Consider the following 20,017-nt stretch of genomic DNA (forward strand, 5'->3'; position numbering starts at 1 on the left):
TTGTTGTTTCAGGATACCATCCAGGGTACCATATTACATTAATAGTCATTTCTCCTTGGGCTATTCTTGGTTGGGACAGTTTCATAGACCTCTTATTTCTAATGACCTGGACAATTTTGAGCTTTATTGGCCAGTTGTTCCATAGAACATCTCTCAGTCAGAATTAGGATGATATTTTTCTTATGTTTACACTGGTGTGGTACCTTTTTTGGCAGGAAGACCACAAAGGTAAATTGCTATACCTATCACCTGATAGCAAAGTTGAACACTATCAAAATAACTTATTATTGTTGATGTTAACCTTGTTCAATGGGCTTGTAGAAGTGATTGTCAGCTTTCTCCACTGTAAATTTACCTTTTTTTTTCTCTCTTTCAATATTGTGCTCTTTGGAAGGAAGTCACTATGTTCAACTTACAGTTAAAGAGTAGGCAATCATGCTCTACCTCCTTAAGAATGATAGGTAGAGGGGCACCTGGGTGGCTCAGACAGTTAAGCATCTGCCTTCTGCTCAGGTCATGCTCCCAGGGTCCTGGCATGGAGTCCCACATCAGGCTCCCTGCTCAACGGGGAGGCTGCTTCTCCCTCTCCCGCTCCTCCTGCTTGTGCTCTCTCTCCCCCTCTCTCTCTGTCAAATAAATAAATTCTTAAAAAAAAAAAAAAGATAGATAGATATTATTTGGAATTGTTCTGCATGAGATATTTGTTTATTCTTTCCAAGTTATTTATAGATAAAATCATTTGTTTATATCAGTATGTACCTCATGGGTATTCATTTTGTGCTTTGGATTATAAACCAAGTTCAGATCATTTTTTAGCCATTGGGACCTCTTTCAGTTGCCTCCTGTATCCCTTTGATATGTCTTCATCACTGTTTATCTTTTATTTTTATTTTTTGTCACTTACCTACTTTTGGGCACTGTAAGATGTTCTGGGCCTGTTTTGCATATTTCCTGCCAAGTCCTGGAATCAGGCATTTCTCCATTGGAACCCTAGGTTTATTTTTTATTGGAGAGTGGTCTTAGAAACCAAGATCTGGGTGGAACCCTTGCATCTGAGGCCCTCTGAGCTAACAGAGCAAAAACATACATGTATTTATATCATCTTCTATTTTTTCCATCAACAGTTTGTAGTTTTCCAATTGTATGTATTATACATATTTTGGTATATTTATACCAAAGAATTTACTTTTGGATACTATTATAAATGGTATTTTTAAATTTTCAAATTTTAATTTTATATTGCTGATGAAGAGAACAGTTGGCTTTTTAAAAAATTAATGTATTCTTAACCAGCTTTATTGAGATATAACTGATACATAACACTGTAAATTTAAGGTGTACAAGATGTTAATTTGATACACTTACATATTGCAATGGGATTATCACAGTAGTGTTAGCTAATACCTCCATCACATCACATAATTATTTCTTTTTTGTGTTGAGAACATTTAAGATCTAGCAATTTTCACAGGTATAATACAGTACTCTTAACTGTAAGTACAATGCTGTGCATTAAAACCTCAGAACTTACTCATCTTCTAACTGACAATTGACTTTTGTTTATTAGCCTTGTATTCTGAAACCTTGCTATAGCTGCTTGAGTTTTTTTTTTTTTTTAATGCTTCGGGATGTTTCTATATAGACCATCCTAATGCCTATGAATAAAGACAATTTTATTTATTCTCTTCCAATGTTCATACTTTTATTTCCATTTCCTGTCTTATGGCACTAGCTATGATTTCCTATATAATGTTGCAGAGGAGTGATGACAGGAAAGATCCTTGTCTTGTTACTGATCTTAGGGAGAAAGCAGCTAGTATGTTCTCTGTAGGTTTTTGTAGATGTTCTTCATCAGTCTAGGGAAGTTCTTCTCTATTCCTAGTTTGGTGAGTATTTTTACCATGACTAAGTGTTGGATTTTGTCAAATGCTGTGTCTTCTGTGTCAGTTAATATGGTCATATGATTTTCCTTACTTAGTCTGTTGATATGGTGAGTTACACTGATTGATTCTACAAATGTTGAACCAGCCTTGCATTCATGGAATAAATAACTACTTGGTCAAAGTGTATAATTTTTTTTATACATTGCTGAATTTGACTTGTTAATATCTTATGGAGGTTTTTTGTGTCTATGTTTATGAGAGACAGAGGCCTGTAATTTTTGTTTTTAGTCTAGTTTTGACATTACAGTAATGCTGGCCTTGTTGAATGAGCTGAGTAGCATTCCTCTAATTTTGTCTTTCGGAAGAAATTGTGGAGAACTGATATCATTTCTTCCTTAAATGTTTGGTAGAAATCACTTGTAAAATTATTTGGGTCTGGTGATTTCTTTGGGGAAAGATTATTGATTATTAATTCAATTTATTTCTAGATATAGGGCTATTCATGTTATCTATGTCTTTTTGTGTATATTTCGATTGTTCTTAATTCTCCTGAAACTATAAAATATACTTGATAAGGGATGCCTGGGTGGCTCCGTCGATTAAGCGTCTGCCTTCAGCTTAGGTCATGATCCCAGATCCTGCAGGGATCGAGCCCTGCACCAGGCTCCCTGCTCAGCGGTAAGTTTGCCTCTTCCTCTCCCTCTGCATCTGTGCTCTCCTTCTCTCTCTTAAATAAATAATAAAATCTTTTAAAAAATAAAATCAAATATACTTTATAAAATACAGAAATACCTACAGAGATTCACTCAAAACCAGATTTATAGATCTAGAGAATGGAATGAAGCAGGAAATGGGTTTTCTAAAAAAAACTTACAGTGGAAATGTGAAGTCATTTGAAATTTTAATCAGATTAGTAAGAATGGGTTATCAACTTTCCACATTTGTTAACTGCACCACATTCGTTAGTTCCTATTTGTATTATGTGTCTGTGTGCACCTCCATTTGCTACCCCAGGTAAGAAGTTTAAAAAAAAAAAAACAACTTTCTATTTTAAGAATTGTATGTTGTATTATGTTTTATTTTAAAAATTTGCTAAGGATCTTCATGGAAAATATATATATGGTCATTTAAGAACATTTTCCTTATAATAATTTGTGTTTTCCATGATCACATTCAATTTACATTTAACATTTATTTGAAATTGTTTCTCAGTGTTTTATGGGTATTTTTATTAGGAAACAGGTGTTCAAAGTATTGTGTTATTAGTAGCAGTATATCTTTCTTAAAGAGAAAGCCATTATAGTATAGTTTGCAATTTACTTTGGATTAATAATGGGCTTTTGTGGACAATGATTATATCTTGAATTTTATTTTTAAATGTTAGCATTTAAAAAGGTCCATGGTCTTTCTGGTTTCAGCTAGCATGGAAAATAATAAGGAAAATGTTTACCAAAAAAGATAAGAGAAGCTAACAGTCATAATTTCACACAGGCAATGACATATATAGGTACTTTTAGACAATGACATCATGTGCTGTAGGGGGACAAAAAATATGTCATTTTTCATGACATATTCACAGTATTTCACAGTAACTCCTTTATTTTACGTACTTGAATATGTAATAATTATCAATATTTTTGTAACATTCTATCACATTCACAAAACCATTGGACATTACCACCTCAGCATTCTGAAGCGCTCAACAAACACAGTGCCATTCTCTTTAGAACTGGCTGTTTGCCTTCCTGTTTGTTTATTAGACCATCCAGAACATGACTTCTGGGTCTGTGTTTTTTATCCTACACAACACTTAGCCCAGTGCCCCACCCGAAGTAGGCATTAAATAGACTTTTTGAGAGCAAGAGTGAATCAAAAAATGAATGAATGGTCACATCCACGTGTCAGCTAGTGGAAATGGTCACGAGGTAAAACAGTGTCTTATCGCAGTGGTAATTACAATCACCTTTACGTTATCTTTTCTGGTCAAGTGTGTTCATTTACTATTGGCTTCTTCTTTCTCCCTCTACTAACTTTACATGGAGACCTCATTGACTCTTATTTAGAGATTGATAACCTAACCAAGAGCAGCTATCTCATCATATTTACGTCATAGTCACAGGCTCTGCCCAACCTCTGTGGAAGCATTATATAAGTGTACATCAAGGAGTGGGAATCTTGGGGGGTCATCTCAAAATTCTGCCTACCTCAATGACAAAAGTAGACCTACAGTAATCCATTTCTCCTTGTAATCTTGCTGCTTCCAACTTCATGTAAGTGGAGTGTCCATCCCTTAATTATCTGGGCAAATATGGTTTCCGTTGGGGATATTCTGACTAACCCTTGACTTGTTTTATCTTTGATTACCTTCAGTCTCACTTCATTCACCTTTCTCCAGACTTTCTTACAAGTCATCCACATTTCTCTTTCTTCTTCCTTTAGAGTCTCTTCCCTTTATAAAAGTTATTTGAACTCTCCCCTTGCAAAGACTAATCTTTTGTGTTTCCAACTCTTGATATGAAATTTCACCTATCAGGGCTTGATTATAATTGTTCCTGCATCAAAACTGTCTGCAAAATCAAAGGTTTACACACCATTTTTATTGTTCTAAAGGAAAAGCTCAGCACCTATTTATTCCATAATTCTTTGTAATGTCTGTGAGTATTAATTGTGCACCTGCTGTTTTACTCTGTACCAGACAATGACTTTAGCACAATATTCCTGTTCAATATATGAAACGAGAAGTACTGAGGGAGAGTGGCAATTGTGTTATTTTGTCCTTCATTTGTAACATCATGTATGGCTTTTATCTAACACTTCAGCATACGTGTAATTTTTCCTCTTTTCTGGAAGATAGGAATAATGTGCACTTCCTTCATCTCCTGGACAAAATGAAACACATGAGTAAAGATACAAACTGTATTCCAACATTAAGACAATTTTTCTTTCCTTTTTACTTAGACGTTATATTCATTTCCTCAGGTTGCCATAACAAATACCACAAACTGAATGGCTTTTTATTTTTTCACAATCCCGTCCCAGAAAGCTAGAAGTTCAGGATCAAGGGCCTGCAGGTTTGGTTTCCTCTGAACCCCTCTCCTTGGCTGGATAGACTTCTTCCTCTGTCTTCCCATGATCTCCGCTCTGTGTTATCTGTGTCCTAATCTGTTCTTAGAAGGACACTCACTACTCGTATTGGGTCAGGGCACAGCCTAATGACCTCATTCAACGAAATTATTTCTTTCAAGTTCCTATCTCCAAATACAGTCACATTCTGAGGTCCTGGCAGTGAGGACTTCACCCTATGAAATGCAGGAGGGAGAAAGAACACAATTCAGCCTATAACACTCATGATGTGAGCTAACCAGTTTATGCTCAGGCATCTAAGGAGAAGACGGAAACGCAGAACGCAGTATAAGAGAAGTAATTACTGAGATGAACAAAAGCTACTATAGGTTCCCCATTGTATAGCTGTGCTCAGTGTTGTTTCTGGAGGAACTTTCCAGAGCAGGAAGCAGTCAGTATATACTTGGTAGATTGTAAGAGACCATTCAGAGAAACGTGTTGAATATTTTCTTGAGTTGAATGAAAAGGACACAAAAGAAATCATTTCCCCGCATTTTATTTGATTCCATAAGAATTTTGATCATCAAACTACACTCTGCTATGTAGAAAACCAGATCCAGTGGGAATCTTTTGGGTTTATACATGTATTATTGTCAAAATAAGGATAGTAACCCACCTGTTACACAATATTATCTTGATGTGCATTTTTTAATGAATTGGGTCTTTCAGTTTATGTGCACCCAAAAACCTAATAGTTCAACCTCTCTATAACCATATTCACCACTTCCCATCTGAGGAAATAACATTTTATTATAAAATAACAATTTTTGTAATTTAGGTATCTAGTTTCTAATATAAGAAAACAGACATATCATTTGGGGGCAGGAATAGAAACAAAGTAAACTCTGCTTAAAACAGAAGACTTTCAAAACTTTTTGAAAACATTCCTGGACATACTTTCACAGTACTTGAAAAATATTTCTTTTTTGCTCATCTTCTGACTACAGAGTGAACTAAATTATTTAAGTTAAAAATAAAAGAAGTCTTACTGGCTGTTTGCCCTAAATGAAGACGCATCTTTCTACCCCAATGCAACAGCAAGACTAAAATCCCTAAATGAAAAGATGCTGTCTTCTCTCACCACCATTGTCCCTAAATTGGGAATTTGGTCACAAGTAAGGATAACTGGGTGATGGCCATGTTATCATACTCCTCTTAACTTCTCCTTCTTCTATGGGTTGAACGACTTAAAAAAACTGCTTTATTTTCTCCTCATACTCGATGCTTGGCTCCTATCTAGGATGCAGTGATTTTCGTTATCAGATCTTCTCCCTGATACTTCAGATAATTGTGATGATTCCTGAAATTGTACTTCCCTGACTAACTTCTCTTTCCTTTCCACTTTAGACTGCCAGTGGGCAAATTTTAATATTTTACAATGCAAGATATAATTTTTACACTCATCCTAATAGCTGAATAAGCTTAGAAACTTAGGAAAGGTAAATTGGGCCACTTGGTACATTTTCATACAAGGAAAACAAACTACTTGTGTGCCTCAGTGTTGCTCCTGGAGGAACTTTCCAGAGCGTGAAGAAGTCAGTACTAACTCTTTGAATGGCTATGAGTCTCTCTAGTCCTGTGATGTCAACTTGCTATCTTGCCAGGGTTGAAGAAGTTTGGATTAGGGTGAAGACGTACCATCTTTGTTCTTAGAGATGCATGGTAAGGGGCTTGTTACTGTTACACACGAGGGCTATTTTAGTGTTATTTGAACATACCAGAAGAGTTTAGGCTTAGAATTTCAAAGAAATGCATGAATCCTTCAAATCTCAATTCTCCTCTATGGTATGAAATATCACTCTTCTCTTAAAAGATCATAAAATGATCCCAAATTACCAGGTCCAAATGCTGAACAACACAGTGCATAGTTACCATGAGGAATAGGGTTAAAATTTGCTCTCCAATGACAAATCCCAACCCGGAACAGATTTCAGCCAGGCAGCTAGCAGAGCGCGCCGGGTGAACTGCACAGGCCATGGTGGGTGCAGAGCTCAGAGCCGGAAAGCAAACAGCTGCTGTAGCCTGATTTGAGTTAAAATAGTGTGAGTGTTTAGTCTGGCGCACGGCTTCAGGGGAGATTGGCAGCTGGGTCAAACAAAGTCCTTCCATTGGCTCTCTTCCCAGGCAGCTTCTGCTAGTATTTAGGTACTAGTGCAGTGTAGGGCCCTTTTCTCAGGCAAAAGCTAACATCTGACCGCACCCTCTTTGCTTTTTTCCAAAAAAAAAAAAAAAAAAAAAAAAAAAAAGAAAGAAAGAAAAAGAAAAAGAAAAAAAAGAAAAAGAAAAAAAGACCTTCTTTTTCCTTCTTTCGTTAAGATAAATTCTCCAATAGACAACCTCTCCCACTAATTGTGTATTAGTAATGTATTTTATCTTGAGAGCTGACGCACTGGGCTCTCAACGTGGTGTGGAAAGCAGCCTGTTACAGTGCTGGATTCATAAAAGGGCCTTTATGGTTTGTGAAAGAATATCTGTGTGCTTAGGCAGGAAACTTTTTGATCTGCAGAAAAGCCAGAAGACATCTAGGTAAGGCTGCATATCAAATCTACTTTCTGGGGGAAAAGTTGGGCAGTGAGAACGATTCCTCACCATCGACGTGACTGTGGAGAGTGCATGTTCACTTTTGTAGAAGTTTAAAAGGTACTGACTGTTGTTTGCTTATTTTTTGTTTGTTTGTGTAAATCGTAAGGAAATACTGTGGTCTGCATTTTTACAATTTTGTTTTCTGCTGTTGAACTGATTATAGTGGATATAGAGTTTTACTATATAGCAAAATCTTTGTAAACTGCCACAGAAAGAAAGTGTATTTAGAAGGGAAATTGACAAGTTTTAAAGAGTAATTGTACAATCATTTGAGGACAGAGGAACGCTGCATTAGACTAACAAGGGTTTAATTACCAAAAAAAGTTTAATGTTGCTTTGGAAGGAATATTAAGTAAGTTGTCTTTGTCTCTTACTTTTTAATTTTAGTCGCTGATTTAGCCTGTTGGGTCACATTTTTTGTTAGCGCTGAAGGCTGCCATGAATCCCTAATGAGGCCCCTTTGCACATGATTTTGGCACTTGGCCAAAATCAACTTCCCAGCGGCAAGCTTTCTGTAAAGAACCTGGAGCAATTTTTTTTTTCTTTTTTTCTTTTTTTTTTTCTTTTTGATTAGAAATCATGTCTGAAAGCTGCCACAACCAGTTGTGTAGGCATGTCAAAATGACTTTATACAGTAAATATGAAACAAGCACGTAAAAAAATTTCCTGATATTGTTGGTTTTTATCATTATGAATTCCTGCTGTGGCCACCTAAAATAGGTTAGAACAAGAACAATCTGAAAGAAAATTTACCGTTTTTTGTTTTGTTTTGTTTTTCTCAGCAGACCAGAGTAGGGGTGGTCATCTCATTGAGATGTATACAGTACGAAAGGGTTATTCAAAACACTTCAGGATAAATAACAGATGAATTCTTAAAACTGTTAATCTCTGTAAGTAATACTCAGTGAACAGTAAGTAATGAAGTTTTCTAGAAGTTTCGTTGTACGCACAATTAAGCTTCACATTTTTTAACTAGGAAGTTGGTATATTCTAAATGCTGTGGTGCTTGGGATTCTAAAAAATGTTAACAATTATAATTTTAAAAATTTATTAACATGTTGATAGTATTTCTAACAAGTGTTTTAAAGAAATGTTTGGTATATATACATGACTGGATAACTTTAGATATTTATATTCAATTGCTTTTTGCAACAAAAAATGTTTTGTTTTCATGAAAGAAATTCTGAAGCTAAAAGGCACCTTACACTCAATTTTTGGAACTGTTGATTTTGATTTTACTATAACTGAATTTGGTCATGTCAGCCGATACATTATTTTATACTCCAGTATTTTAAGAGTTAAATTCTTAAGTTGCGATGAAATACTACAGTAATCAGATATTAACAACCTCAGATTTTATATAATCGTTTTCAGCAATACCTTTAGACTTTAAAAATAGATACACTGCAGAGTATTTAAAAGAAGAAAAGTAGGAATGGTTTCAGTTGCTTTGTTTCTTTTTAAGAAATCCTATTATCATTGTCCTAAATATTATTTTGCTTCATATGTTAGTCTAAAGTAATCTAGAGTGAAACTTTATTTTTTACTTTAAAATAGCCATATTTCTCTTTAAAATATTAATGAGAACTAGTATTATTCCCCCTTTAAAGAAATACGATTTAGAGCTGTCCTGTTAGGTATGTTTTTCATATATTTATCAGTATGTTTAACTTCCCCTTATTATTACACAGTCTAAAACGTTGCTAATTTGGGTCATAGAAAAAAAGTGAAAATTAACTTTAAGTAAATTTTAGCATTAGGAAATGTATCTTGATTTCCTTCAGATCAATTTATGTTTACATATAATTTGTGTTTATATTAAAAATGCCTTGTATTGTTGTGGCTGAATTATGATCCTGTATGTACCTTACTACTAGTTGCTTTGAGGCAAGGAGTGTTTGAAATTATATCAGTCAACATTAAAATATATAGATGATAAAAATTGGGAAAAGGTAATATCTATCTACTATTTATAACAATTTACCTGGATAAGTTCTGTACTTCTATGTGAGTTCACAGTGGAACTCTCATTTAATGCAAACTTCGATATCTTTCAAAAAGGAATTAATACATAATGTTTCAAAATTTGGGTAAAAACAGAAACACATTATCATTAACTATCATCAAACAGGTGCAAGAACAATAAGATCGCTTGTCTTATTCAGCATAATTCTGACTTAAAAATCATTTTTGAATTCTATTTTTATTGTAATCTTAGCTCTCATATGTATAACATTATTTTCTGTTTTCATTTTTCTGTTATTTTTAAATCAATCTTTATTTGCAATTGGCAGAATATTTCTCTAAAATATACTAAAAATTTTTCTACTAAAAATTTTAGGTTCTTTTTTTTTTTGGTTAATTAGAGGTCATAGCAAAGTAAATGCCATAAAATATAGAACTTTTAGAGCACACAGATATGTTAGTTTGTGAGTTCAGGAAAAACTTAGTTGTACATGATTAACCGAAAAATATTTTTGAGTTGAGGTAGAAAAAGTTAAGTATTGAGGAGAATTTGTTATACTCTTTACGAAAAAGCCTAAGGAATTTACTTTCTTCTGCTATAGCTATGAATTGTAATTGAGCATTTCAATGGTATAGGCTTTTTGGCAAAACTATCAGCTAATTTTACTTGGGACCATAAATGCAAAATACTGATTACATTTTCTTTGGTGAGTTGACATTTTAAAAACAATATTCAGAATCCAAATTACTTTAAAAAATAAATATAGTTTAATATTTTTGTTAAATCTATTTGTGAAGAACAGCTTAAATAATTTGTTTCATTTGTCATTTTTTCCGTCCTTTTGGGAATATTAAAACCTATTCCATATTACAAGTAGAAACTTCTTCACTCTTCAGAAAAAGTGAAATTCATTTGTATTTGTCAGTTTGGATTATGGGTCTTTACCATTTTAAGTGTGACAGAGTTTTTATTTCAATTATGCAGCAGGCACATAAAATGATTTCTGTCCCCTAATTAAAAGAGATATTACATAATTGTTAACTTTAATTTTGTATTGAAAAGAAGGCTTTACAACTACAGTATTTTATCCACAATTTTTAAAATGTGAGTAGTGTTTGCAAGAGGGCATCCTTGATGAGTGTTTCATCATTTAAATGAAATGCTTTGTTCTCCATGGTCTAAATTCCAGCGATGAGATAAACGTGTTGCCAGACTAGATAGAACATCATTATTGAATTTTGGCACAACTTCACTGACCTCTGCCATAAAAGATTAGTATATGTGAGATGATCTTGGATTTGCAATAACAAAAGTAAGTAAGTGAAGCACGTGAGACACCAACCTTTGTTGTTTTGGAGAAAGTATGTGCAAAATAAAAGGAGGTATTTTTCATGTAAACGGCCGATAGGAATATTTTGTCATTTCGTTAATGCAATACATGTTGAACATTAAAAGAATAATTACAATTTGTAATGCCTTTGTAAGACTTTCTCCATAGAATTAAGTGCAGTATTTTAACTATCATATTTCCAAATGCCCAACATGTAACTATAAATTAGGTAACTAAGTAATTTTTAAATGTGCTTTGATTTAAATGTAGTTAAGAGTAAATAAAAGAATAACGTTCTCTGAGTTGAAGTCCTTTTCATATAAAAGAAGTTGATTTACACTTGTTGCATTTTTTTCGCTTAATATTGGTTTGATTTTTAAATTATCATAAAGTAAATATTGCTATGTGATATAGTTTTTAAACATGGTAGGGCTTATTTTACCAGCAACCTGACCTATTATATATTTGAACAATAATGATTTATGCCTGTCTGCCTATTCTCCTCTCAAAGTCAAGATCAGCAAAGGAATCTCTTTTTGGGTGCTGAAAATTTTTTCTAAAAAAACTGAATTTTCTCTTGTTTATGTGTTCAGGTATGTTTGTTGACCTGAGTATCTGCCCATCTCCTGAGGTATCTGTCTTGCGAGCAATAGGCTAGAAAGTGTAGCAGGAAGCTCTAAGTTTATTCGTATTCCATGTTGCTCTAAATCAGCAAAAAGTTTGAGTTTCTTATGAAATCTAGTCTGTGTTTGACTCCGTATAGACAATCACATCAAATCTGATGATTGGGATCATTTAAAGCACTGAATATTCGGCTTCAGTTAGTGGTCATTTACATGTTTGGGCAGTGATTCTAAGTACTTGATTATTACTGGCTTTACATAAATACTAATTTATAGAAAGTCTGGAATTCCTTCATTTGCTTCAAAGACTATTAATATTTACTAATTTTATAATTGCCTCCTCTTTGCTGTCATTGAAATGTTGCATAATAGTTCTTTTTAAAAATACCGTGAGGCTAAGTGGTGGCTTAACTTTCTATTTCTCCCATTAACAGAAGAGGTCAACCTGTGTGTGGGGCGGAATGCTTGAAATATTTCAAAAACAATTTCCCTCCTGTGATTAGCAACTACTTCACTATTTGTGGAGATTTTGAAAGGAGCGATTGTATTTTTGGATGTTTATCGAAACGTGAGGAATAAACGGGCTTTCTACGGACTTCAGTTAAAAAACTAAAATAGAAAATAAGATTGAGATTAGTGACGTGGTGTATTTTTATAGCAACTAATCACAACTTTCTATTCACACATAAACAACAAGTTGGAAAGATAGACAGTGGACTCTAAGAGCAACCTTCATTGACTCTTCACTTAGGAACAGCTGAGAAAGGGGCAGCAAAAGGATGTTTGTGGCCCCGTCTGTATGATCTATGGCCCATGCAGTCATTTCCCAATTTAGACCCCCTAGTCTTCCTTCAGAGCTACACATCGCTATTCTCAGACATTTTTTAGAGACAGGGGTTGCAGCAGAACACATTCATTCTTATTGTTCAGCGGAAGGTGTGGGGTTGGGGTTTCTTTGGCAAAGGCAGTGTTCTGTGGATGGTGATTTTTTTTTTTTTAAATCACAGTTTGAGTAGGTCAGCTCAATCAGATGACCAAATCAGCATAATAACCAAGCTAAGTCAGCCTTAGCAAGCATAATTAGTTTTTCATTCTTCCCTAAACCTGGGCACTTTCCTGAAGAATGCAGACAGTTGCGTGTGAAAGGTCGAGTTGCTCAAAACTGTACGACGTGTATATTCGATGTGTGAGTTTGTAAATTGTTTTGTGTTCAAAGTAATATATGTATCAATATATATCGTGTATCCAAGATATATAAATGATAGAAGCTGTTGTCCTGAAATTAAACTTGTGGGATAAACTTTAGCTCTATTTGAGATGTCATCTGCAGATTACTGTTTAAAAGCATTTCTTTAAAATTTTTCTATTACATTTTTCATGTGGCATGATGATTTAGACGTGTATTTTCTGTGAGTGGAGCAATTTTTGAAAATTATATGTATGTTGCCATTGCTTCTTCTGGTGGATTCTAACCCGATCACATGTTCTTTTTTCTCCATTCCTAGAGTCCACCGTTCATAGATACTCTCTAGAGATTTTTTTTTTTTTTTTTGTCAACAGTCAGTTTTAAATACAGTCAGGTAGGACACTCAAAAAGGTTGAGGCACAGAAAATTCCTGCTCAAGTGTGATTTAGCTATTTCTAAAACATCTTCAATTGTCAGGAAATGAATCAACAAGAATGTAGAAACAGAATGATTTGTGATTTTGGCAGATGAGACACAGCTATAATCAGTTCAGAATATTTATGGAATGATAACATTTTTCTATTGACATATTTTTGTGCCAACAAATTTAATTTGGAAACTGCTATTTGTTACTAGAAGGCAGTAATTGACTTTGCTAATCAGTAGTTCAAAATGCCTGATATAAGACAAAGGGCTGATTTATTGCTTGAATAGGTCTCGGATAAAATGTAAGTTATCAAGCTACCTCATATCTGGAATTTGTCTTAATTTTCAATATCTAAGTCATTAAGAATGAATGTAATAGTATTTGTACATTTTTTGCTTTCAGAAGTAGCCATGTCTACCTATGAAATTTGTTCTCTCATCTTAGATAAGTAAATAACTTAAGGTGATCAAATATCTGACAGTCTCCACCTTCCATCTTAAAGTCTTCTCAAGATCAAATGTGGAGTAGCTAAATCACATGTAAGTCTGGATTAATAGTGAGATGAGATTATGTAGTACAAAATGAAATTATACATAAAGCACAGGTGTTTAGTAGCATTTGTGTGGTCAGATATACAAATTGCATTATAGGTTAAGCTTCTCCTTTCTCACTTGAGAAAAGTGCAATTAAAAGTAATTTACAGATGTGCAAATGCACAGCTGCTTTCTTCAAACTAAATTTCACAGAAATGAGCTAAATTATAATGGGTTTAAAAGTCACACATTTTAATGGTTTTTAAATTGGATTGGAAGCATCATTATTAGGTTTACTAGATGAAGGAAATTAATACTTACGAATACCTGGGACAATTTCTATTTAGGTAGCAGAACCATTGAAGTATTGGAAATTATAACCAGACCAAAACTTACAGCAAGTTTGTGAAAATTGATGATTCAGTGTCTAGACCCACTGTATGCATTCTGTGCCTTTATGCTATTTGTATTATATTACCCCTGATGATGTGCCACATGATTCAGTGATAGCTGGAAAAAGTGTGTGTATATGTGTGTATGCATGTTCATGAGATGTTGTGCAAATGTGTACATGTGTATGTGTGTATGAAATTTTTATAATTTCTTTGCTTAATGATAAGGAAAATATCAAGAGTAAAATGTACGTTCATTGGTAAAAATAGGGAATCGTGGTAAACTGTTTTTGTGTATTGGATTATAAGCAACGACTATCAACCTACATTTCTGGGAAATCAGCTTTTTTTTTTTAATCCATGCATTTTACTTGGAGCTACTTCCATACTCAATAATGATAAATTACTGTTGTTAATATTCCATCAGGTAGAGACCTGTTCTTGACCAAGTTTTCCTGGTCTTGAAATAGACTTCTTGTCTTTGGAGCTAGGGATAGCCAAGTTTTTCTAAAACTCTTCAGGACGGCATGTTGATGGTTAGAGGAAGAAGGGGAAGTGGGAGGTAAGGGATTACCCTGGACCAGGGAGTGAAAGAGCTTTTACCCTGTGTAAGCTCAGAGATTTATTATAATCAACCCATTACTATTTCAACAATAGTTTGCTTTCCTAAGAGTATTACTAAAAGAATTTCAAAAATCTGACCTTGGAGGTAATTAGAAAACTGACTCATTTGTTACTAGTATGCTGATGGCACCCTTTATCCTGTCTACAACATTTTTTCAAGTAACTGAGACCTGCCGTTGAAAGTGTTATACATACCCAGTCACTGATGCAGTGGTTCAGATCCTGTACAGTTCCTCATACATCTCATCTCACTTAATCTTTTAAATAACCATCAAAGGTGGGGATAATTATCCCTATTGTCCAGATGGGAGGCTCAAAGTGCTTAAGTAATTTTCCCAGTTTCAGGGCTAGTAAGTGTTGACGTCAGGATTTGAACCTGTGTTAGTGGTGTTTTTGCATTCCACACCATGCTGTTATCTATTGTATTACATATTTAATGATCTTGACCTTGAGAGTATTAGGAACATTAACTATAACCTTTTGACTTAAATGCTCTTTCTTAAACAAAGAAATATTAAAATGAGCCATTTGATGGAGGGTAGTGGGATACACAGGTTTTTTATAGAGTAAGTACTTTCAATATTTGAAGGACTTTTAATATTGTTCTAAGTTAAGAAATAGTGACCACTGAACCACTTTTAGTTATCAGCAGTTTTTCTCCAGAAAAAAAGTAAATAAGTAAATAATAATATATATGGGAAACAACTGCATTTCTACTGTGAGGCTCTTCTGCCCATCAGTGGCTTAAAATATTAAGACCTGTGGAATAACACAATAGGGGGAAATATCTCAGTCAAGAAATTTCACTAGCTTGCTTTGTTAACATATATGTTACTAAAACCAAAGAGGTGCCAAAGGCACTGTGACTTTTCCCTCCGGCCACTGCTAACCATCCACTGCTCCCAAGCAGTGCACTGTTATGGCATCCCAAGGAGCAAAGACTCAGAATCCTTCCCAAAGTGCTTCGCTGCTCTGAAGTAGGTGTTCCGCACTACACAACCAACCGTGTCTCTTTAAAATTCACCATTTGTCTATATCACATGGTGTGCCGAAAGAAACTTTCTATATAGACCAATTGTTGGTAACTATTTAAAACAGTAGATTTCTAACCTCTGTTGTTAGGATTAAAACTTGAAAGAACTTGGGAAACATATGGGCATAACATATACTTTTATAAAATTACTCATATTATTTCAATTAAGTTGCATGTAATGCTGATATTGTGGTTCAAAATATCTTGTGAACACTGAAAAATTTGGTTCAAAATCACTTTTCCAACACTCAAATATTTGTTTCTTTGGCTTTTGGAGCTTTGGTCACTGAATGATATTTCTTTAACTCCCTCGTTTTTTGCAGGAGAAAATGGTGACTTGGGGAAAAATGGCCTTTTTTTGCTCATGGTAACACCACTAGTTCCCAGAGGGTTCGCTTTGAATGCAGATCTTCCTTCTAGCTTATGGCCTCTTAGCCTATAAAGTCATTTATACCCAGCTAACAAATATTATGTTTTTCTTATTTTAAAAACCTTTAGTGGTATGGAAACATAATGGAAGGAGGATTTAGCTTCATTGTTAAGGATAGAAAGGCTAATAAAAAGTAATATAATTGAATATAAACTTCCCCATGAGTTATTGTTTCTGTAAAGCCATATTATTAAAAGTTTCTCGTTTGTAATTTTGTCTATGATACATATTCTAGGGCACTCTAATCCTTTAATGAGTTTTGTTGATACGTTCACTTAGCATCTTTTCTGAAAAGACTCTATTGAAGATAGTCCTTTGGATTTTTCTTTCTTTACGAGATTAAAAGCTGTTTTTTTTAAATGGAAATAGTTAACATGTACAATTCTTAAGCATACAGCTGGGTGAATGTTTTACATATATGTACTTATATGCATAAACATGTAATCTTCTCACAGATCAGGGTATAGACATTTCCAACACTCCAGAAGAATATATCATACCCTACTGATAGATTTACCAGTTTCTTTAATTTTATATATAAATAGAATCACACACCGTGTATGCATTTTTGTTTGGCTTATGTTTCTCAACATTTTGTCTATGTGATTTTCCATTTACATATACCAGTAGGTTGTTCATTTTTATAATATTTTTATGTGAATATGGCACAATTCATTTAGCCATTCTATACTTTCAGTTTGTTTCCAGTTGTTGTTGTGTTTTTACATAATTTTTAAAATGTACATCTGGTGCCAAAAAGGTAGTAGTCAGTTTTTCTCTCTAATAGATGAAATATGAAAATAGGATCATTTTAAGTAAGCCATTAAAAGCAATACTTGTTTTATGTGATAACTGACTCATGCATATTTGAACCATGGGAAGTGAGGACTCAATATTCCTGAGTTATTCATGGAAATATTTTCTGAAAATGAGATTTAGTATGTTTTATTCTAAGTAGGTGCTGAAGAACTGTCTCTAAAATATTTAAATTTTTGACTTCTATTCCTTTGCTTTTATTATTTATTACACATATATGTAACTATCATTATAGGTTGCCCAAGTATACATTTTTAAAAACTCAATTATCGATCCTTTTTTTTTTAAAGTTTTTGTAGATTGCTGAAATGTTCTGGTGTAAAACAAGATAAATTAATCTTTGCCGAAGAAAAACTTGAAACAATTCTGAACATATTTAACCTCATAATTTCATATGCAAGCAAAATAAGATCTAATATTTTGACAATAAGGATAAAGACTTCTTTGTAAGTAAGGGGATTGTTTTGGAGAGATTTTTGTTACCATTTTCTGTATTATTTCTGATAGTTCCACAGTTCCTATGACTCTGATTTCAAATTTAAGGTAATCTACTTGACTAGGAAAACACAAATATTACTAATAAAAATTCAAAAGGTTTTTATTGTAGAAAAAAATAAGATTAAGTTATTTAGATATTATTATCCAATTCGCCTATTGAGTTATTTAAAAGTTTTTATTGAGTGCATCCCCCAAGTGCTAATGAATATATTTATTACATTGGCTGTATTGATAAACAGTCTAGGGTTGTCATCTGGGTATTATTTACACTTACTAATAAGCAACTGCTTTAAGTAAAATAAATAACATTAAAGTAGTATATTAAAATGTAGTTTACAAACCCCTATCACACTATACACACGTTAACTGCGGGAAGAAGAAACTATCACACACACACACACACACACGCAACCCCCCCCCCCCCCCCCCGCCCCACAAACAGTGAAATAATTAGTATCCTATAGCTAGGAAAGACTGATCTATGACCTGTCCTGGGATTTTTTTCCACTCTAAATCATTTGTCTTTTATTACAAGAAACTACATTTCTGTAAATAATGGAACCTGATATGAGAAGTCCAGGGTGAGCAAGTAGCTTACTATAGTTTATCAAAATCTTTTTTTTTTAAGAGAACTGATTTTAATTGTATATTTATTGCACTACAAAATTCCCTTATAATCCAGAAATTTAGTAACAATAAATCACAAACAATTTGTTTTACAGGTTTCTTGGGGGTTATATTTTAAAGATATTATAAGCCCCCAAGAACAGTAATACTACTTTCTAGTATTTTTGTTTTTAAATAACCAGTTCAAATTTGGCCAAGGTCAATGGTGCTTGTTATTATTTTTGACAACTATACAATGCCTGATAATGATTCCATTTCTGACACCAGCTGGCAGTAAGCTCCCCTCTCAGATGAATTCATAAATGGCCTGTTCACAATTCAAACGTGTAATGGACACTATAAAATTCCACTGCTGTGCTTCTGCTTAATTAGATGTATTTGCATTTAATAGGAAGAGAAAACCAAGTTTGTTTCTGCAGGGCTTTTTTCCCCATAATTTTATCTGAGGTATTAAGTACATGTTTTTTAATGTATACACTGTCTAGAGGTCCCCAAATAAACAAACTAATGCGGACATTTAAAAAATACTAGCTTGTCAGACTACCATGCTGTATATCTTTGGTTGACTTCAAAGTATCATTCCCTTTAACTCAGGATGTCACCTTGTAACAATTGGCCTTTACTGACCCGTGAAAATGGATGGAGTTGTCCTGATCTCACTGTGGAGAAGGTCAGGTTCACAGCTTGGATTTGAGAACAGCAGAAGGAATTACCTTAGAGGAAGAAGCTGATTTTGGAAAAGCAAATGTTTATTTACATTGAGTTCATCAGAAATAGGTAGAGATCAGGAAGGAAACAACTACAGAATTACTTCAGGATATTTTTAAAGTGCCTCCACTTAGGTATCCTTGTATAAATATGTTAACTTCATGGCCATTTCCTCGTGAAGAATGCATTGAACTTTTCACGAGAAGTTGTCAGGTTTTTTTTACTCCTCAATTAACACATACCTGTTTTTCTCGCTGTGATAGGAAAGCAATTTTATCTTGAAGATTTTATAGTACTTAGATCATCAGTCCTTATTTCTATTTTCTTATAATTCTCTTTGTTTTAATATAGCTGCTATACCATGGTTATCAGAAATAAGTATTCTAATTCACTACCTAGTCAATACTAACATGACTTGCAGAGATACAGGTAAAAAATAGTAGAATATAATACATGTATTTATTAGTGTAGTAGTACATATTTATACTCAATATATATGTGTGTATATATATAATGTGTGTGTATATATATATATATATACACACATACACCTACACCTACCTACCTATGTTTGCTAAGATAAACTTAATTCCTGGAAATTACTTTATGCTTTGGAATTTTTATCTGGAATAGTCTAAATCTCAGGTTATTTTTGGTGGGTATACAAAGATCTGGAGAAAACAACAATAAATATGACTTTTTCATTAACAGTAATTTATTTTGAAACTATGATATTTATATTCTGAAAACATTTTTTCATTTGTTAGTTTGATATAGAACAAGAAGCAGTACATTAATAGGTAAACATTTTTTCCCAGCATTATTATTTTTTTTATTAAGGGAACATGAATTTATATTTACAATGAATAACAGAAAGAGCTAAATGTATTTTTATTTTGTCTAGACTTTATGTGAAATGATAAAGTATAAAATTTCTAACTAATTATAACACGTTTTTGATGTACAGAGGTTACTGTCTACAGTAGCTGTTTTTCTGTAATCATAGTTATGAAAGTAATTTATCAATAAGTTTTCTTTTGAAGGGAGGACTTGGTTGTATATGATATTTCTTTAAATTTTCCTTGTCTTGTTTGTAAGAAATGCTAGCCTACAGAAAATCAAATGGCCATTCTGGCCAATATGGACCACAGTGATACCCAAACCCAGTAAGAAAATTGCCATATGTGGAAGATAGTTCTCCTGCCCTTTCAGAACTATTTATTCTGTATTCTCTG

At 33.6% G+C, this 20,017-nt stretch overlaps 1 long non-coding RNA gene across 7 annotated transcripts in view; it reads left to right on the forward strand.

Moving 5' to 3' along the window:
* LOC125281477 (uncharacterized) overlaps window positions 1-20,017 on the forward strand; it is a 438,012-nt gene that overhangs the window by 184,900 nt on the left and 233,095 nt on the right. For 2 of the 7 annotated variants that reach the window (XR_008957338.1, XR_007188741.2), the window contains exon 1: window positions 1,644-7,646. The exons of 1 other annotated variant lie outside the window; for it this stretch is intronic. This is a non-coding gene — a long non-coding RNA (uncharacterized LOC125281477). Of the gene's footprint in view, window positions 1-1,641; window positions 7,647-20,017 lie in introns of those variants that run through there. 4 more of the 7 variants (XR_008957339.1, XR_008957337.1, XR_007188739.2 and 1 more) reach the window with 4 other exon arrangements.

Source organism: Ursus arctos, unplaced genomic scaffold (genome assembly GCF_023065955.2).
Source record: "Ursus arctos isolate Adak ecotype North America unplaced genomic scaffold, UrsArc2.0 scaffold_4, whole genome shotgun sequence".
NCBI lineage: Eukaryota > Metazoa > Chordata > Mammalia > Carnivora > Ursidae > Ursus > Ursus arctos.